Here is a 22542-nt window from a genome sequence, read left to right as displayed (position 1 = left end):
TTAGTTGACTGGTTTCGTTCAGTCTCGTTAGAATGTTGTTGAAGACTCGTCATGTAGTAGCTTTTGTCATCTTGTGTATTCTGTAGTATCTGTGAGGTTTCCTTTCCACTGGCGCCATCCACTTGCTCTGCTACTGCAAGTTACCGCATTTTCCGCACTATAAGGCGCACCGGATTATAAGACGCACCTTCAATGAATGGCCCATTTTAAAACTTTGTCCATATATAAGGTGCACCGGATTATAAAGCGCATAGAATAAATAACGTGGCTCAAACGGTAATGCACTCACAATATAGTAACACTTGAAATAGTGAAAACAATATATCAATAACTCAACGTTGCTCAAACGTTAACATCACACAAAATAAACACATAAAGCTTATTTTAATGAGTTAGTCCTCATCCATGAATCCATATTGGTGCATATATAAGGCGCACCAGATTATAAGGCGCACTGTCGGTTTTTGATAATATTTTAGGTGCGCCTTATAGTGCGGAAAATACGATAGTCAAACTCCTTAAAAGTCATACCAAAATCTGGAAGTTAGAATTGTGTGCCTTGTGATTGATTGGTGACCAGTCCAGAGTGTTGTCTGAAGTCTGTTCCCAGTAACCCTCAACAGGAAAAAGCTAGCTTAGCACACATTAGCCCGTTATCATTTTAAGAGCACCAAGAAAAGATATGACTTCTTTTCCATCAGATGATGCAGTAATCACAATTCAAAAGAAGTTTTTCCACAGTAGGTTGCCCATATGAACTTCTTCCTTCTTGAACAAGATTTGCACAACATATAGAAGAACGTGCCGGGCAGTATACCGTGGGAGCACTTCCCTCAATATTAAGAAGGAAATCGATGATCTAAGTACACATAGCAGTCCAGTTTGCTATCACCTGCTAGGCCAAAAGTAATCATTGAACCGGAATGGTCTGAGAGTTTGTACATCCAGTAGGAAAGTTAATAATGAAAGAGTCATCTGAGCCTGTGATTGGAATTGGATATTAATCCTTATATCAAGAATAATCACCACAGGAGGTATGAAAAATGAAATGGCTGAGTGAGCCTCTCTGTTGGATTCATTTTATCATTCAACAGGCATCTTGGCCGGTGCATTGCCCGATTGTTGTGCTTTCGCTGAAACTCACTTCTAAGCTTTTGAATATTTAATTCCTGATTTTTAGGACAAACAACCATAATTGATTATCTAAAGTTGAAATTGAGGCTGCACAACCCTTGTTTGATATTACTGCACGGACGTTAGGTGGCTTCTCACAAGACTTGAACATCCATGTGGACACTTCAGCAGGTTTAGAAACTTTGTGGAACTCTTCGTGATGTTGTTTTTTTCGTCAAATCGGTGATCCCTTGAGAATAGCTCAATACAGGATTTTTTTTTCTCCATTGTTGTCTGAAATGACTCTTAGTGGAATCATCCCCTCCTGATAATCCATCAAAAATAATCAGACGCCGTATACCTTTGAGTGAGTAAAACGAAGCTGTCACCGTTCCGTCGCGAAAGCAACGATTTTGATCTCCTCCTGGTACGGTTTGTCACGCTGAAAAATATAGCCATCAACCTTGAAGGTGAAATCTGTCTACTGTGTAGATGGAGCCCTATTGTCTGGAGGATTGACAAGGGTTGATGCAACAGGCTACACTGAGCCAAGGCCAACACACACATTAAAAACACACACATTCTTTCTTTACCACCTTCATCCCCAGAGAGGGAATTTTTCATACTTTCAACCACTCAGCAGTGACAAGTCTTTGACACCCCTGCTTACTGTGACAGACCACTTGAGGGCTCCACCACAATCCCTCCTATGATGGGTATTGTTAGAAAAATGTTGGAGGAAAATAGGAAGAAAACAAGGCTATTTATGGAGCAAACATGAAAACCCTCAACTCACTTTAACATTGTTCCCCAGCATCAAAATTCCACTAGAAAGCAGTGAAGTACTACCAAATAAAGTTCCTCAATTACCGTATTGCCCTGAATATAAGACGAGGTTTTTTCATTGAAATAAAACTGAAAAAGGGGTCTAGACAAAGGCTTTTTTCCAACTTGTCTTGAAAAAGAGGGGGTCGTCTTATAATTGGGGTCGTCTTATATTCGGGCCAATATGGTAACTTCAACAAAGTTCTTTCGTGCCAAGCTACCACAAATTGGCAAATAAAAATTTGGGAAAAAAGAACATCCTTTTTATTTATTTATATATATTTTTTTGAGCCATTAACAATTTTCCTATGTAGCTTTACACCGCCGTGTTGTTGTTTGTGTCAAAAGGGTTCTCACCTGCATAAAGAAGCCACGTCTGTTTCAGATGACTGCCCCAGCGGTACTCGCCATGTGTGGCTTTAATGCTTCACAGCGTCCCTCTCTCTGTTTCTGACTGAAGCATCCATTCCTCTCCTTGAGCAGAACAGTCTCGGAGGTCAGTCCACACCTAATACCACCTCCCTTTCCATTTTTGGGAAAATTCCGACTTGGCGTGACTATAGCATGTCATCATTCATTTGGTGGGGACAAGCTAGAAATGCCACAATCCTGATTTGTTGTCATGGTAACATGAAGACCTGCACAGACAGTGGTCCAAAATATTAGAAACAGTATGTTGGTAACTGATTTGTCTCGGGGCTCTTTTGGGGAATCAGGTGCAATCTTTCTAGACCATTAATATGAGCCATTTGGCAAAATTTGATGATTGTTACGCTAATCAGAGAACACTGCAGATATTATTTTGGAGAATCCACATCCACCTGCGCTCCCCCTTTTCTCCCACCCCGACATTCCTCAACATATTGCTCCTGTTCAATTATTTAGTTGTTAGCCTGCTCGGGTCCCGAGCTGCAGGGAAAAGCTTTACCTGGCGATTAGAACAGAGCTTGTCACTGGTGGCGACCTGATATCTCTGTTGTTGTCAGGGACTGGAGGAAGATGACTTTTGCCACATTATGCAGGCGGAAATGTCATTACCTCATTGCAGGCTCGTCATTTGCAGCCTTTGGTTTCCCAGCGGCGGAGAGAAATTGTGTGTGTTTGTGTAGATATGAGCTTGTGCGTGTGTGTTTGTGTGTCACCCAACACAAATGCCACAAGCCCATACAATAGAGAACAGCACATCCTTGCAATTATTGGCAAAACTAATATTTATTTGAAATGCTCACCTCTATAATAATAAGAAAAAATATCTCATTGACTACCTTCATGCTATTCCGTGAAAGTAAATATTTGACTGGAATATGACATTTTTGAATGAAATGGGAATTGGATGAAAAATCCTACTTAAATCCGCTAGGGGTCACTCTTGAAGCAATTCTATTTTTTTCTATTTTTTTTAAAACCAACCTTGATATGGTGAAGTTGTTCATACAGTATTTATAATATGCACTCATCAAAATTTGAATTTAAATCACCTAGCTACTCAGAAAAGCTGCACTTCAAATTTAATTGTTACTCTGTAACAATATGACAATTTAGTTGAGTTATACTTTGTGATAGTGTCTGTATATGTCAACACTTTTATTTTTTAACAATACAATAGTTTGTACAAGGAAATGCTATTTCCCCAGACTTCCTGTGTTCATTATAAGCCAAACACTCAGGGAGAAGAGCAATCAAAAGTGCACAGTAAGCATTGCCGCTGATTTTAGCCCAAGAAAAGTCAATCTGGATTCCTCTCGCTGATCTATTATCCGGCTAAAAACACACAGGACTATTTGTTTTCTTGCTGCCAATGTCTGTCCTTTCAGGCATGGATATGCAAATTACACTGGAGTTATTAATCACAGTGTCACAGGGATTATGCAAATGAATAAGAATGAGGAGTAAAGACCGGGGATAAAAAAAAAAGAAGTCTGGACATCAACAAATTTATGCTGGCATTCACCAGAGGTGAAGTGTTAAATTGTTGGCTGTGATCGTGGTTAACTTTCGAGACTTTCGGTGGGAAAGGTTAACTTTATGTCAGGAGATGTTTTGGGTCAAGATGGTAGACAGCCAGAGTCTTCATGAGCCTGTTTGTGAATTAATACAGTTTTTGGTATTCTTATCCAACCTTCCCTTGTGTGTTATTTTTTTTAAAACGTTGGTATTTGGAAAAATGAACAGCATATAACCAAATGATGATGTTTTGAAACTATGGGAATCAATTTGGTGTTTGTGGTCAATCATTGGTGTAGAATCTTAACATTTATGCAAATTTATATTAGCCTGTTTATGGTGTTTCACGTGATAAATTAGCATTAAGCTACCGGACTTTTGATAATATTTTGATTTAGAAAAAAATAGGTGTCGGTTGTACCGTAAACTTCAAGTAGGAGTGACAAATAACCTTGAAGCAAGCACACTTGGCCTCTTATTTGGACAACTCTTTGGAATGCTTTTTAAAAAAAATATTTGAATTACTATCTTAAATTTTCTGGATTTAAACGTAGACATACACTAGACATACAATACCCATTGAAGCTCCTTTCCATTGTCCCTAATATAACGGCAGCCCTCACAAATTGGAAGCAACCCACAGGAGCAACGCTCACCTCCCCCTGTAGCGTTTCCTCCCAACCTTGGTGGATGATTATTGGCAGGTTTTGGGGCATTGCTGCAAAAGGTGAGTGAATGCATTTCTGCAGATGACTGTGAGGCAGGCAAAGATTGAATTCTCACTACAGTGTCCGTGTGTGTGCTTGTGTGGCAGAAAGGGGGGGAGGTATGGGTCAGTCTCCTCGAAATAGGCAGTGATAGATGAGTTACATAGAAGCAGACAGCTATGCCTGCTCCCCAGCCTGGCTGAATCAGGAAGCTGTCTGCCAACTAAATGCCTCTCCCTTCCTCCCGTCCTCTCTCACTCCCTCACTCACACTCTCATTATAATTTCCTACCTCTTTCCTCTTACCCCCCCTTCTCTTCCTCTGCTTACGAATCAATCGTGTTTTTTTTTTTTTCTGCTTACCAGACAACAGATCTTTAGTCATTATGAGATTGAGCTTTATATCACTGCTTAGCGAGCACTGCAAGCCATTCAGGAAATAGAAAATACTTTTACCCATTTGGCTTTTATGAGCTACTAAATTAAAAATATATATATTTATGCTGGTACTGTCACACATGTGGTGTTTTTGGGGTGTGACCTTAAGTCCAAAGACGAAAGAAGCGCATTGTTGTTTTCATTCCACTCTCCAGTGCTTTTCCTTGTAACTTTTATTTCTGCCCGGGGATGCTTCTTTGTGTCTTGTTTGGGTAAAATGTACATGAGGCTTTAAAATGACAGCATCTGCCCTAGAGGGCACACTTGAGCCATGTGACATTGTCACCTGCCATGACTTTAGAAAGAGGATTAACTAGAGAAAAGGGGGATGGTGAAATATAGCAAATGAATTACACTATGCAAGTGTCTTTAAGGAAACATATTACGGAAAATTGACTATTTAATGGCTTGTATGCCAATAATTGGATGGCTGGAGTGCCTGCCCACCAATCAAGTGTGAAATTAAACAAGTTGTGAGATAGCTATTCTGGATTTCCGCATAATAACCCCACACTGCTTTTATTCTGCCCATGATCTGCTCAGTTAGGGGAAGATTCGAAGCCACTTTCAAGTGATAGCCAACAAAAGGTTAGCTTTGAGTGTATTAGCGGGTGATAGCAGTGACGTATTTTTCTGTCTGATGCAAAAGCAGGTTTAAGTAATTAATAAGCAATTTCCTTTCTTTGTATGTGAGGAATTCGTACTCGGTGGTCTTGTCCATTAATAATTTAATTAGCTTAGTGAGGCGACTTGGCCGTGGCTGTTTCCGTGTTGTGGTCAGTCTGTTTTCTATCGCTGCAAATAGGAGCAGAATACGACTGTATAACCTCAAAATAATTCAGCAAGATCATTTCTATTAGATTCTACTTTTCTATTATATTTTTAAATTAGATTACCGTTGGTTCTATTCCTTCCTGTATGTGTGGTTAGGGTCACTTCATTTGGAGCAAGTTGATAAAAACAGAAATGATATGAATGCATAATGAGACACGACCGATATGAATATGAATAAACCGTTGAATACCCGCATAAGGAGGATTAATCACAAATCTGTCATATTAAAGAGCATTAGTTTAATCAGTCGAATAAATTTGTGAGTGCACATCTGTATTAACTAATCAGCAATCTAAGTGGCTTAAAGAGTTTTCTGACTACACAATTATGTACAAGAGAAGAATTTCTGTGCATACAATAAAAATGAAAACAAATCTCACAAATAAATAAAAAAATATATACATTTTTACCATAATATAAATATTCACCATGACACTGTATAGTCACTTTTCCTTCTATCCAAACATGCTTGTCCTGGAATTTTTCTGACACCCCCGTCTTTTTTCTTTATCACCACTTGATGCTGACCAACACTGCTATCATAGTGCTGATGATAATCAATCCTCAATCAATTGGGCAATAATTGCTGAGCCAATAGGCGAGGCTGGTTAAATATTGATACACGTCTAAAAGGCTCATCAGGTTTTATTGAGCGTAGAGGGAGACACACAATGCTGCTGGTGCAGTTGATGAAAGATGGCAAAGTGAGTGGCTCAGGTCATACACTCCATTTAAGTTAATCCAAGCAAATCTTCCCATTTATTAGAATAGTGCACTAAAATTTAAACAGGATAATATATTTAAGTGCTACCTTCCAGTGTCCAAGACACAACTCAAGGAATCGGCGGAATTTGTTTACTCTTATTTCTAAAAGTTGCAGTTGCACTTGAAGATTAAAAGACGAGAAGAACAGTGACTTTGCTCTAATTATCCCGATGGCCAAACGAGCTGTGTCAGTTAAATTGCGTTCGCAATCGGCACAACCTCTGGCTGCTTATAGCAGCTACTTTCTGACACTGCGAATCAGCCTGATAGATTGCATTGCGAGTCTCTCCTCAACTGATTGGCAGCTTAATGACAAGAGCCAGTAAGGGAGGGGGGGGGGGTAAAAAAGAAGCCCAGGCAGTTTAGGGTCCTCGGCTAATATAAGTTGATTTTCCACTCTTAAAATTGATGCTTGCAGGTGGATCTGATATAAAGGCATCATCAGAAAAAATATTCATTCATAATACCGTGTCTGGAACTTTCCCTGAAATGGTCTCATTTATCAAAATGAGATGACTGGTGGAGCCCAGTAAAATGAATCTGGAGCTAATGGTGCCTGTCCAGGCCACTTAAGATATAACAAAGGTTGACAAATATTCAAGACTCACGCACAACTTCTGACAGGACAGGACATTTTTTTTCATCCAATGATTGTTTGTAATTTTTTTCTTGATGGATGAAGCCCACCAGGTGGATATTAAGTCTTAAGTTGCATGGGAGAAAAGTCTTCTTGCATGCCAAACGGTCTCCAATGTGCAGTCAAGTTGTGCTGTGCATGAGCAAGGCTGCAGAGGAAGCAGATCACACAGCACAGGCTGCATTATTAAAGCACTGTGTGCTCACGAGAGCTGACAGAGGCTTTCTCTTTGCTGTCACAGGTTGCATCTTGCACGACCATATAAAAGCATACTGGTCAATTCAAAGCCTTGTTATCCTATTTTTGATATTAGATGAAAAATCATTCCCAAGAAAACAAAAATGGAAGATCATATTTTCTTAAATGATATGACAGACTCCGCTCATCATGATGAATTTGAACCACATGAAAAGACAACAAAGGAAAAGCTGCCAGGAGCTGTCGTGAATATTTTTATTTCCAAGCAGTTTGTGTCTGGTGGTCTCATTCACTGAGGAGAAATGTGAGTGACAGTCAGACACAATGATAAAGCAATCAATCAAATGCTTGATTGAGGGATAGTCAGAAAATCTGGAATGGAACATCTCTCTGGATTAGCGACACAACTGAAATGTCAAATTAGTGACATTATTTTTCACAATTAAGCCTGGAGCTAGAGGTCAAGGTGACAGTGAGGTGGTTTGTTTGTTTTTTTTTCTCCGTCAACCTGCTACAATTTTAGTCCTCAAAGTGGACCTGTGAGCTTTCTTGTCTTTGGAAATGAGTCGCCCTGCAGGGTTTAGTCTACAAGGCCGACACTAATTTATCCTTTGTTCTATATTGAAACTTTGAGGGGGGGAAAAAGGGATTTCGTCTTACTCGAAAAGTCTCCCGGACTAAATATTTAAAAAGCAGTTTTCCGTTGAATACTAATTCATCATCTATTTATAGCCCATTTTTATCACTTCCTGCATAATATGTCTTATGGCAATACATTTTCTTCAGACTTATATGAGAAGAATGCTGAATGAATAAAATATTCAGCTCCTTGCTTAGTCAGTGTGTGTGTGTGTGTCTCGTGACCAACCGTAAAGTAATATATACCCCACTGGTTAAGATGAGATGAGGTCAAATCCAAATCTACCTGTCACCGATGTCAAACTGTTCGGAAAAGTTGTGACTTGATTTCCCCAAAGAGCTTTACTAGCAGGTTACACTGATCTCCCACTTAATTGCTCTTTCCTGTTAAGAGGTGTTTTCCGAAGTGTAGAAAGAGGGCTTGGGTTTTGATTTGCTTTTAACAACCCCTCACAGTTTTTTTAGACAAGGCTATATTAGACTTTAATGAATTCTGCGGCTTGAAATACTCAAAGGTAATGGCAATTCAGGTATGCAATGCACAGCAGAGGTCTGCAGGGTGGCAATTAATAAGGCGGCCCCAGTTGAAAAGTCCAGGCCTGCCATGTGACACCCTCCAGGATTTTCACTTTGGTTTGTTTACTTTGCCCGTGTCAGTCTGGGAAATTCCAGTAGGTCTTCTTAAATCTCGATTCTATATCCCAAGTGTTGGTAGTTTCAGAGATGAGATCAAGCTGATGCAAGAGCATTTAAAAAAGGTCGGTCTGCGCCGTTTTGGGCGTGGACGCAGCTGACGTCCCAAATTGAATCGCCTGTTGTGATTCTCTTGAAACGTGATGTGTAAACATTGCATTGACATGTCTGAAGATATTTTATTTTTTTGTCCACATTGTCATAGTTTGCAGCAGTATTGGATTAATATCACCGTGTCTATTAGGATGTGCATAAAAGAGAGTTGACCAGAACAAAGCTTAACTGAGTTAGAACCAGAGCGGCAACTTTTTGAGGATAAAAAGAAAATCAGGGTCTACTGCTGTCTTAGGAGTGCCTTTCCAGATGAGAGCCAGTCTGGGAGAGGGGCTGAGGCAGGAGGGCAGAATGATTGAAGTGGAAGTCAGGCTGAGAATCTTCTGGCTGAGAACTCCTTGACAAACAAAATGGGGCAAACTAAAATAGAGAGGTTTGATCTCTGACTTAGCGAGCAAACAATCTGGCAGTGTTGGGGGTGAGTCGTGTAGTTACGGCAAACCGAGGCAGACGGGTCATCTCTTCATTTCCAGATCACATTGCTCACCCAACGACTGTATCTGATTATTTATCAGCAATTGGTTCTGTTTGTGAAGAATTTCTGAAGACGAAAACCCCGTTATATTTAATCGGCCACGTCACGCTACTTATTGATAGATTTAATGATCATGCCAGTATTCATTTAGAAAACTACAGTTTTGCGAACAGACTTAATTTGGAGTGTCCATCATTTGCATGCTTGCATTCACACACAAACTCAAACACACATTCTTTGTGGTTAATTTCTCCACTTACAAAGATAGTGTTATTGATGCGATGGGTCACATTGCAATTTGGAGGCAATTAAAAGGTAATGAATGTACTCAAATGAAACCTATGCCTGGAGGGCAGCAAGATGATCTATTTGTGCGCATGTGTGTGTGTGTTTGTGTGGCTTTCAGATAAAATGCAGCTAAAGTTGTTCTCACTATATGCCTGCAACGTGTTTTCTGACTAATTGTACCGTATTTTCCTCACTACAAGGCGCACCGGATTATAAGGCCCACTGTCGGCTTTTGAGAAAATTGGAGGTTTTTAACTGCGCCTTATAGTGCGGAAAATACGGTATCTTAATGGTCTCTGCATCTTTAGCGATAACTCCATTTGAATTATCATCTTTAGCTTTCATTCGATTGTTGGTGAACACATCTGGTCTATCCGTAGTGCCTAACAACCAAACGGAAGACGGAAAATTTTCGCTCGGGCTCATTCATCCTTCCCCAAGGGAACAAATTCTGTCGCTACGAAGGAAGAACTTAGCGCGGTAGTAGTCATTTTCATGTTCATTAGATCCGTCTAACCTTAGAAACCTAACCAGGCAGTACTTGCTAACGGCTCTCCTAGGTGTTTTTAATTAGTGAGGATTGCTTGTTATGTGAGGCAGATGGCCCAATCCTCCATCTTTTGTTAAAGCCACACTAATTAGGCTTCTCACAGAAGATGCGTCGAACCCGAATCCTTAATCAGTGGGACTGCTTAGGCAAGTAATAACGAAGCCTGATGTGTGTCCTTAACAATGCTCACCTTCAAACTCCAAAATAGAAATCAGGCAGAGTTTTGGATGGATGCGGTTGTCGAAGGCAAATCCAGAAAACCGTTGATTATTTGAGAGATATTTTGGAGCTACAAAGGACACGGCTCCAAACAGATTAGCGATCAGAGGTCGTCTGGTATATAAAACAACAGTTGAGTCAGAAAAGCAATACGCAAGAGAACGCTTGATGCCTTCATGCTTTTCTGGCCCTTCCAGCACTTTGAAATCACGACTTTGCAAAGATATGTAAAAGTTCTCATCTCATCCCAGTCCAGATATCTCCTTCTAAACAAGCACAGATGGTAAGTATGGCCTGAAACAATTCTCACGGTGGTTTCTACACTGCTGAGGGAAAATAATGACTCAGAAATCATTGCGAGGGCTTGAAATGATCAGGTTTTTATTGCTGGAATCTTTTTAGACTCAAATGTTGCTTACTTTGGAAAAGTACACTTTGTATAAATCACCAGACCTTCCTAGTGTGCAGTCAATATTGGGTCAATAAGTCCCCAGCGTGGTAATGGCGAGAGGTAGTTTTCGAGAAAACAATCAAGTGTGAACGACATTTCTATAATATGAGTTTGCTTTTTCTATTCTCTCTTGTTAATTTTGCAACAAAGGTATCAGACACTGCTCTTTGGTCATCTTTATAAAAGAGCTAAAATGGCTTTTATAAGCACTTAATCCAATTTGCTTTGTAACATTACGCTCATAATAAGGTTGGGTGGTTGGAATAGACTGCCTGAAACGTTTTATATATCTTTTATAATGAAGTTCACTCCTTTGTTGGCTTGAAATGTCATACATGGAAATCAGAGGCATGGTTCCATTCTTGCCAAGCAATTAATCTTTAGGATGAACTTTTTTTTTCTGCTTGCGTAAAAGTCTTTTGGGCGAGAAACATCCGACTGACAAAGTTTTACTTTCGGGAATGATGAATCATTATTTCCAATTTCCACTCCATGACATCCTTTTTAAATTGAATGGTGTAATAATGACACTAGAAAGTGGCAAGATTAAATGTTATGTGGTGAAGCAACAACTGATATAGAATAACAGGATGCCAGCACAAGCACAATTTGCTTTGCCCGTAGTTCAGCCACAATAAATAGCCAGGGCCCCTACCGCATTCATCATATCGATTTTTCTTTAATGATATGCGCTAGAAAGTAATTTCCTTGTCTCTGCCTTGTCAGCGGTGACTAATCAAATTTTCTCGAGTCAACCTATTCTATAGCTCAAGGAAATGCTTGGTTATAGGTGTTGGTCATCCGAGTGCCACAGACATTTCCGAACAACTGCAATCTTACTCTGAATGCTAAATGTGTGCTGTGTTTTAATTACTTAACATATACTAGTGACAGAAACTGTAGGACAAAAATACTTTTAAATATATTGTCTTTGATTTCATATTTCCCCCTCACATTAAGAGCTCATATTTTGAACATATGGAAGGAAACTGCCACTGAAAAGTCAAATTATTTAAGTATGTTATACCTCACGCATTGCATACATAATCAAATGGGTATGATTATGCAATTTGCAAATATAATATAAACCAAATGATTAGAAAAATGTATTTTTATTTTTGTTATTTGAGCATGCGAGTCAACATACCGTAGCATTAAATACGTTTGTATACGTATTTGCGAGTATGTTCAAATATACCCGCACGTCTTCAAATTATCTGATAAAGTCAGTCAAAGTAAGAAAAGTATATTTCAGTTCATGTTTTCATTAAATTATTCATGTTAAAATATATCGGTTAACTTAATAACTGAGAATATCTGTACTTCAATATAAACCTTGACCAAGTGTTTTTTTTTTTAAACTCAAATGCTAATTGCATTGGCTCGTTACTACTTTCATTTCTAAAACGCCAATCAAAGTAGCGTACCCACAAGCCAATCGATGTGAGCTGTCTTTCCGACAGAATCTTTTATTTGCTGTAAATACCGAAACGGAGCGTTATAGATTGGGGGCAGCCAGCTGGACGCCCACATGCGTGTTCTTTTTCCCTTTCTCTGGGTGGTGGCACTCTGGAAAGGCATTGATCATCTCTTGGTGTCCAGTTTCATGGAGGCTGTCCAAATCTATGACTAAGGCCTACCGGGGCCAAGATGTTTGGAGTAAACCCGTGACCTTTGAGGTCTGTCTGAAACCATGTTATCGATAGAAACGCGGATACGGTTACTCACCCACTGGAACTTGTCATTATTCAATAATTTCGTCGGAGGAACCGCAATCTTCCATATTTAGTCAATGTTCATCCCAATTTATTTTCCTAAATATGTGATACTGTTTGGAATTCATAAAGCCTTCCATCTAGCTTTGTATTCATGCAGTCATTCTGACATTTCTCTGTCAATAGTATCAGACTTCAACTCGTACTGGGCTCCCTGCAGTGCGAAGGGAAAGAGAAGGTAGCAGAGTGTGTTTTTCCAAACAGCCTGCTCTTCCCACCCACCTCTGCACGCTGGTTAACACTCGGATTTCTCTTTGTAGCTGTGGCTTTGGTGAATTTTCCTAAAATACACATTCATCATTGCCGAGGGCATAAACAATTATCAATCAGATTTTACCCGGTATTCCACATAGGAGAGATTCTCATGCAGTTTGCAGAGCTTCTATTTTCAGTGGAACACCTAATGTCCGATTGTCAACATGGAAAAGTAAGTTTGTTAAAATAAAAAAGTCATCTCTCCGGTCATAACGATTGAATGGCCACAGGCGAAGAGGTATGTTTGAACCTAACGCACCAGAGGGCATTTGATTAGCATTCATATTGTTTTGCCACTTTTCAACATATTGCCTCGTCAATAATTCAAACGGCAATTACAATGACGAAGACATCAAAATGTTAAACGGAGCACTCCGAGTCGCTCTTATTCAATACGAGTTGTTTACAAAACTACAGACAGGACCAACTTTTAATTAGTCGCTGTGTAGACTAGCCAGGATGAGCAGATTGTCTGCTCGCTCTTTCACGGTCTTCGTCATGGAAATAGAGAACTGGAAGCATTGCTATGTGAATTGTTGCATGTGCAAGTTGCCAATTTGTCCATCTGTGACAATTGAAAACATGATTTGGATTTAATTGTGACTAACTCCTTTTATTACACATCATGACCGACTCGGCCATATAAATAAATATGTTAACGGCTATCAAATTACGATTGTTTATACAGCTTGACTCCTTCTTGCGATTGATCGTCAAGAGTACCAAAACCATCTTAACTTTGGCTTTCTTTTAAGTAGAATGTCTTGTCTGACCTTTTTTTGGAAGACCTTGCTCGAGTAAAGCCTGTCCTTGTCACGACTAGTTTTCATGGACCACTTGGCAGAAATGTCCTAACTTGAGAATATTGACAAAGAAGAGAAGCGGACCGTGCTTGCGACTTCTATCGATTTTTTTCGGAACAAATAAAGTACAAATTGAAAACAACTCCGATTAATAATTAGAATTATAAAGCACGTTTAGACAAAACATTTAGCCCCCAGCTTCATCTATGACAAAACAGAAAACAAATACCCCGTTATTGATTTTCTTGTAACTTATGGACATCTTATGTGCAAATGTCAACCGCTCTCGGTGTCTGCGGAATATGTTATCTATTAATGAAGACACGCTCCGACACGGCGGCGTGTGCCAGGCCTAACAGTCATTCTATGTGATCACAAGCTCTAATACCTCCTTTAATCAACACTGCTTGGCCCAAGGTATTGTGAGGGTATCCGTCTCACCTCGCCGGGAACACACGCTGGCAGCCGTTTTGCATATCAGGCCTGGCCGATCGATATGTTATTAGAGAACAACCTGTTGGAGGCATGTCAATTAATTCCGGGCTGTCGGCTCCCTCACTTGCGCTGTTTAGCAAGACAACCAGAAGAGTCGAAATCGCTTCAATGCCCTGAGAATGAAATAAACTGGACGAATGAGCATCTTTCGCAATCGATATATTCTTATTCGCGGAATCAATGCTGTCCTGAACTGTTGCTCTATTGATGTGTTTCTAGAAAATGGGACAATTACCTCAGAGTTTGACATTAGTGATGTGTGGAGGTAAATATTCATGCTTACAATGGCAGATCAAATCGATTCTTCAATCAAAATATCGATATTTTGGATCGTTTGAGGTCATGTATATCAGTGGCGGGAAAAGTGTAAACAAGAGATGATAAAATTATGATGGTTAGCGGGGACTATTTTTTCTTCTGCCTGGGTAAGTGTAGAATGCTGAGGAGAAGCAATTACTCAGTGGACACAATGAAAGAGTGTAAATGGAGTCAGCGTGGAGCTATTTGACCTCCACAAACAGCCAAGATGCATTTTGGGATGTTTGTGGTAAGTCAGAACAAACCACAAAACAAAATTATTTAGTAGGTTAAGTATGAGAAAATCGAATCCACACAATCTGAAATGAATATTGTAAGGACATGTATTTGTCATGATTGGTGTTCATCTTGGTTTTGTTTAGATCACAGGTGTCAAAGTCAAGGCCCGGGGACCAGATACAATTTTCAAATTGTTTTCACTTTTAAAATATAGAGATATTGTTAACAATTTTTATTATCATATATTTTTTTTAAATCATTTTTATTTTTAAATATTTAATTTGATTTGATTTCAGTATTTTATTTTTAATTATTTGTTCATACATTTATTTGAGTTGACAATTTTAATGGCCCTTTGATGCAAACTATGATGCGGCCCACGACAAAAATAAATTTGACACCCTTGGTTTAGATTAAGTTTGACCTGTCGTGTTCCACCTGTTTTTCATTATCACTTTTCCTTGAATCAACCAATCAGCTCGCTCGGGCCACATAGGTGTGCCTCGTTGTCCCATCAGTTTGTTTGCATTTATTCCCAGATTTCCTTCAATCTGTGCTTCTTCATTGTTGATGCTGTTGTCACCTATGGAAATAACCAGGCTGGACCTTTCACTGTGGTAGGCAAGCACTTTCTTTTTTTGAAAATACCTTGATTATTGCGCAAGGAAGAGAGCTGCTTGAATAGGGGAGCAGCAATCCATATGCTACACTTAACAACCAATGAAGTTGTGATTCAGAGATCTGAAGCTGAAAAGAGCTGACGGTGCTTGTCCGCACCTCTGACTTTCTCAGAACAGCAAAGGCACGCAATAATCTACCTCGAATTATTGCCTGTAAACCATGTCATGCAACAGTTAGATCAAAATCACTCAGTTATGACAATAACTGTAAAGACAATACGTTCATCTGTTTTTGGAATGTTAAAATCCATCCAGATTTTCTGTTAGCCCCTGATAAATCCTTTTTTACACTTTGTGATCACAAACGATTTCTAATGGGCTCTTTGGAAAGCTTAGTGTGTTTAGTCAGCAAATAATCTGACCAGAAAGTTTCCTTAATGGAGACTATAAAGCTTTTCCAAGCTCTCTTTGGATGCTGACAGCTTGACATGATCGCTCAATGACTTCAGCACAATTTTATTGTACTTTGGAATGTAACCAAAACAAAATGTTTGCTAGACTTGGAAATGATCTGACGTTCGTAACGACTGATAGAAGTCATATTATTTGCTGTATAGAAAAACAATCAACTATGGAATCAGAAATTAAAATGTGGGGCGTATAATAAAATGTAAGAGATATAAAATTTCCTCCATATAATAAATTGTATATAATATGCTGGTTCATTAAAATGTTTGCAATTCTACATAGCATGATGAAGCACACACTGGAAAGAAATGTGAGCACTTTCACAAAGTCAAAGAATATAATAAATTCCACTTATGATTTATTTTTTAGGTGAATTTTACCGAGAATGCAAAAAAGCTTTATCAGTGTAAGATTTAATGACCCAACATAAATGGGAAATAACGTATCATATCTCTACATTTATTTTCAAACTATGCATTATCTTTATGCACATTATGCTCCTCGGCAAGTGAACAGTCCAGTTCGATGTCACTTTCCATTCAGCGAAATGTTGAATAATGTAACAGTCGTGCAATTTTGCTTTTCTCAATGGCCGACGTGAGCAAATGCAATCTAATCAGCCGGTGTGCCAGATTCTGTATCTATTTTTAATGACTGGCTGAGCGTTGGCAGTTAATTTTGCTATCATTTTGAAATTTGAAAATCGCCAGTTGTATCACATGACCTTTCACAACATCCAGTCGGTCACTGCCAAGCCAAACCAAATTTGAAAGTGGAAGTCACATTTGGACATTGCTTTGAAACTAAAAGTGGATTTTCACCTTATTCAGATGACTGAGAAATAACATAAAAGATTGAGGATGGAAAATAATATTGCTCCAGGGGAGTCATATTCCAAAGACCCCCTTACAGGTGTCACCTGGAAGGTTTCTGCCACTCAGCAGCCCACTTCTCTAGAAGCTACAGATGAGAATTTTTCAATCAAACGGCCTCAGGCACGGGGCCTCCATGAATAGTCAACACAACAACTCGGGTTGCTTCAAGGTAGCTTGAAAATCTCAACTTGGTGTCCCGCTATGGGCTCCATCCATAAAGACTCTTTAAAGCCAATATGAAAGAGTCAAACCACCTCTGGGTTTAAATTAGGGGGGGGGCACTTTTAAACCTACAACACCCAAGGATTTGATCAATTTAAAGCATACCGTATTTTCCAGACTATAAGGCGCACCGGACTATAAGGCGCACCTTCACTGAATGGCCCAGTTTAAAATTTTGACACAATGCTTCAGGCCAGTTTAAATTTAGGAATTTGGTCCATATATAAGACGCACCGGACTATAAGGCGCACTGTCGGCTTTCGAGAACATTTGAGGTTTTTAGGTGCGCCTTATAGTTGGAAAAATACGGTATATAATTATCATTCTTATATTTTAAACATGGAGTACACCCGGCTGATCATGACATGTAGTAGATGTAAAAGATGTTTCCTTATAATCCCATTTCCTGAGAAACGCGACACCCACAGCAGCACTTCCAATTACTCTCTCCTCTATTGTCCAGTCATCTCACGTTGCCCATTATTTCTCTCTGCATTGCATGCTATGGTGCGAGGAGGGCGATTATTGTGGGGTGCTCTTGACATCAATGTGAGGTTCAACTCATCCCTGCTCTTATTTTATGCTTGCGTAGCCATCGGATGCTAATAGCAAGTTTTATACTGTGGGCAGTTTCATGTAAGTGTTTTGACACTTTTTTGGGAGTCAATGTTTTCCCAAAGCATTCATATTCTCCTTTGCATAAATTATCATACAAATACCGTGTGCCCTTTTGGATCCAAACATGCACACATGGCCAGACAAACCCCCCGTAGCTTGACGGCGGGATATTCTTAGTGTTGATGGAGCTATCGATCACGCACACATTAAAATGATGTCGGCAGCGGTGAACACCAATGGCGGAAAGGTCCATTAATCAGGAAATCAATGCATCCTATCAATAGGCTGCCGTGGTTCTGACAATGGATGATGCCTTTTGAGGTGGGACTTAGCTGGAACCCAACGGGTCTCGCACGTCTCGACATTTGAACTCCGACCTGTCTTACGGAAACCTCATGTGATGCTTCCATCTTTTATCGGATCCTTTCAGGGGATTGCTCGGTCCCACAACTCATTGTAGGTTGTGAGCATGGAGGGGTCATGAGTCATGAACGCTTGAGATGAGTAAGCTTTCCTCTACTTGTACCCCAGGAGATAGTCACCTCCATGACTGATGGGGAAAAGTCATCATCAGCATGACTGGACAGTACAGAAGTATTTTCAACAAGTTATTTCATAATTCATTGTCACATTTCGCTCTTAAAATCGTTTTATTTCATCCGCGTGCTGGGAAAGTAGCCTAAAAAAAGACTCGCTGACATTATTTTGAAAGTGTTGAATCAGCACGATATTTGAAGTGCAGTGTGAAATTATAACTGATCATGTAAATTACAACCTGTAATGTCTGAAAATAGAACTAAGGGTTCCTAATCTGGGTCACTAGATGAGAAGCATCCAAAATGTGTTAAAAGCTAAATTAACTTTGCCAACTTGAAAAAAATTAGTCACATCCTGAGGGCCAGTTGGTTTCAGGCTATTGAATAGCAGCTTTGTAGATGTCAAATAATTACCAGAACATCCCGTTTCCCATCAAACACGACATGAATGGCGGTAAAACCTGCCATTCATGTGTCGAGTAGAAGGCAATTTGGAGGTTACATCTTTTGTAAACGTATCTTTTACTGGAGGCGCTAGATTGGAACATGCCTTTAAACAGATTTCTCCCCCCTTTTCCGATCAGTGAATTGAATTGCAAAGTCTTGGATATAATTTGACTTTAGACATAACCAATTTATCTCCCGCTGCTGTGCAATCCAGCCCTGTAATGAAAACCCAGATGGGCAGTCAGGATTGGCGGAGACTGACACATGCTTCCGTTGGTTCAAATTAGAAATGCCAAAAGAAAGGAAGAAAGTGTCAAATGGCAATGCCACGCACGGTATACATGTCGAAGACTCGGGCTGGAGGATTCAATCTCAACAAAAGTTGTTTTGTTACCCGCCAAAAAATGCCTTTTCTTTTTTAAATGTTACTTTTATTTTGAACCCTTTTTTTTATCCACCGAAACTGACCTAATGACAATTTCTTATCCAGTTTTATGCAAATTGTCTAAGCTAAAATATTTTGCTGTACTTATATTTTTCTCTCTGTCTCTCTTACAGAAAACACAAAAGTCAGAAGAATCATAAAAGGTATTTGGTGCACCCCGACATATAAATCTCCTTATATAGCATGCACTAAAAAACATACTGTAACATAAATTCTACTTATATAGCAGGTGGTGAAATGTACTGTTGCTGAAACATTCCTAAGACAAAGTTAACCAGAACCTATATCACAAAAATACATCTGTAGAATTAAATATGACAAAATGAACATGTTGTAAAATACTTTTATACTTTGTCAAATTATTCAAGTACTGTAGTTAAACCTGCAAAGTATCTAGCAGCACTTTACTTTTCCTCCTTTCGTTTTACTGATTACACCAAATCGGTGAACGTCGTGATGTCTACGTCCTGGTGAGAGCAGCTGCTCATCTTCTCTGATGGCTATGTAAATGTGCACACTTTTGAAAGTTTTTTTTTTTTTTTCCTCAACAAAGAATGTTATTTAAACTGTCAATCATTGTTTGCATAATCACGTTGAAATTCTGATGAATGACACTCGGCTCTCGTAAAAAAGTGATTTGTACTTCAGAGGGGAAATCTCTAAATTTAGATTTGTCATCATTTGTATAAATGATGTCGTCCGTGTCAATTATCGGTTATGACACACGGCGACACAAACAAACCACTTCTGCGCTTTTAAATTACGTCTTCTTATTGTTGCTAATCATCTCCATGTCAGAAAGCTTTAACTTCATTTGAACTGATGTCACACAGAATTAAGCTATGAGGTCCTCAAGGTGCTAATCAATAAAAAAAAAAAAAAAAGCCCAACAATAATAGCCAAGATGTATTTTCGAGAGTTAGCTTTGTTTGAAGACCAGTTAGCGTAATCTTGGTTGATGGATTTGATGGACTGGTTTAAGTCTTGGACTTAGCGCCAGATACCGTGGCCTCCAGATATCTGGTTTGCTGCATTCGTTTAAAATTTGATTTAAGTTCAGATAAATATCCTGCATATTGTCTTGAAAATCAGTTTGATAAAAAAAAAAAATTGCCAATTGATGGGTTTTAGTTGAAAGCTTTCCCTTATATCTGCTTTCATTGGCTTGATGGCATTTGTATAGTGCTCCTAATAAAGTCGAGGTCACTTCATATGACTCCAATCGAACGCGAGACCTTTCTAAGTGTTCCATCCCTGAGCGCTATAAAATGGTTGTTTTATTTCCCTCTTCACCTGGTGACCCGCTTAGACCACCTGGGGTCAGTATCGAGCATTGGGATTAAATAGACGTGCAAGTGGAGATGTGTGCATGAGCACAGGATTATGAATAGTGTGGATTTCTAGAGCAGAGACAAAATGTATTTAAATTTATTTTTCCTGAATAGTTATATTTCTAAGCTAAAACCACGACCAAATCGTTACCACTTAAAAAGATCTTCATATAGGCGACAATGCAAATTTTTCCACGTCCACAAACAGTTTCCTTTAAAGCCCCCCTGATACATATTTTAATACAATCACAGGCTCGGCGCCACGGGTAAATCTGTTTGTATAAGACTGATAAAGTATCTGGCCCAGCTGTCAACCTATTTCCATGACAGTTGTGTGCAACTCCTGGCAAGCATTATGCTATCCAAATCAATCATATCTGACATGCTTTCACTCAAAATGAAGCAAAGTCCTTGAATGGCTTTAGTAATGTCATTCGGGGGGGGGGCAAGTTGCATGTTAAGCCAGGGAAGGGCAAGCTAGCTTTTATAAAGTAAAAGTGTCTAATTATAATTTATTGTATTTTTTTGCACGACTCTTTATTTTTACCATAGAAGCTCCATGACCATATTTGGCTATAAATGTTGCTCAGAAGATTTCGACTAATAGCTGGTGTTTTTAAAATTTGGTTTCCTGTTGGCCTCACCCGACAGGGACGGATTGGTTGGCATTGTCATGGCAGATGAAAGCTTGGGCTGCTTGCAGGTAATTGCCTCCGATCCTTAGTCATCAAGTTGTGTAAATTTCTCGCCAGCTCATTAGCAGGCTTTATTTGAAGAACCTTTTTCTCCCCCCCCCCCCGTCATCTTTCTCAGCTTACTCTCCATTTTGCTGAGTTTTTTCTTACTCACGTGTACAAATGTGTATAATTTAGTTGAGTTAAACACAGTCGCTTTAAATCTGATTTTTTTTAACGTAATTTTATTTCATCAATTATTCAAACATATCTTTTTCACTTTGCGCTGGTGTCGGCATCATCTGCAGCACAACCGTCTTGTCAATATTATCAACCTTGGATAATTAGCCGCCGTTCTTTTGTAACATAAGCTGGAAATGTCTTTATTGATGAGCAAAACAACACTATTGACGTTTCCTGTAAAGCAGGATTTAAAAAAGTAGAATTTCTGGACTAATCGGAAGATCGACATTGTCGGTTTGTCATATGTTGACGTTGTAATTATATTATTTGTCATTTAATTATATTAAATAATACAATATATGTAATATTCTATATATTATAATATATATAATTTAAATAATTTAATTATTTCACAACAATTTAATTCATATTATTAGATGGTCATCTTAAAAACTGGATAACCAAATTTGAATGGTAAATTAAGTCTCCCATCTGTCTGGGTTGGAGCCGTCACGTTTAGCGTTAGCGCACGGAGCCGCTCGGGAGAGTTCATGAAAGAGGCAGAAGCAAGCGCAGCTCATTTGACATGCTGAGGGAAGGCAAACGCTCCATATGCGCACCAAACCAAAGTCATTATGGAAATACGTTTCAAATACATATTTATATTGTGAGACAAAAAAACATTTACATTTCATACTCTCGTCCTTACTGCAGAGAGACCTCTTGAGGAAAGTGTCTGATGGTGTTATACCATCCCCGTGGCATTATGTGTAAATTCTGTGCAGTCCTTGTGGGTTTTGCGGAACTGTTTGCTCATGGAAATGTCATGTTCCGACTTCGGGTTCATGAATGAAGAGGTAATTGATTGTGGCGATTTGCACATTCTCCCCCACTGTAATGAGGTTCTTAGTATGGTGCTCAGTGTTGCTGACCCAACCGGAGTCTAACATGCCCCCTTTGCTCCCGCTGAGTGATTTGCAAGGCATGGCTGTCCTTCAACAACTGGTTGCATCTGAGACTTGAAACGTCTACAGTATTTCCCCAATCTATTAAACGGCCGCTGCACTCAGCCTGTTGTAATTGTGCTGACCGCAACTGAACGTCTTGCTTGAAAATGCACTGACTGCAAGAGAGATTCGAGTCAAGTGGCTGGGTTGGTCTGTGTGAGAATTTTAGATTAAAAAAAAATATTTAGACTCTACAGTCTTTTAGGTGGCAGTCTTATTCCTCGATATACTTGCCTATTTGTTGTTTTTTTTCCCTCAGGCCAAAGCCATGTCTAACGAAAATTTTGGCGCCATCTTGTGGCATCTTAAGTCTGCTTTATTGTCAATTTCTTCACGTCAAGAGATGCAAAGAGATCGAAAAT

At 39.2% G+C, this 22542-nt stretch overlaps 1 protein-coding gene across 1 annotated transcript in view; it reads left to right on the top strand.

Annotated features, from left to right (window-relative positions):
* ntng1a (netrin g1a) overlaps positions 1-22542 on the top strand; it is a 90914-nt gene that overhangs the window by 1825 nt on the left and 66547 nt on the right. The window contains exon 2 of the mRNA XM_088363520.1: positions 19099-19128. The gene's annotated coding sequence lies outside the window, so the exon portion shown is untranslated. The remainder of the gene's footprint in view (positions 1-19098; positions 19129-22542) is intronic.

This window comes from Syngnathus floridae, chromosome 20, assembly GCF_059516105.1.
Source record: "Syngnathus floridae isolate MCC-2025c chromosome 20, RoL_Sflo_1.0, whole genome shotgun sequence".
NCBI classification, from domain to species: Eukaryota; Metazoa; Chordata; class Actinopteri; order Syngnathiformes; family Syngnathidae; genus Syngnathus; species Syngnathus floridae.
This window is presented reverse-complemented; position numbering and strand designations above follow the sequence as displayed.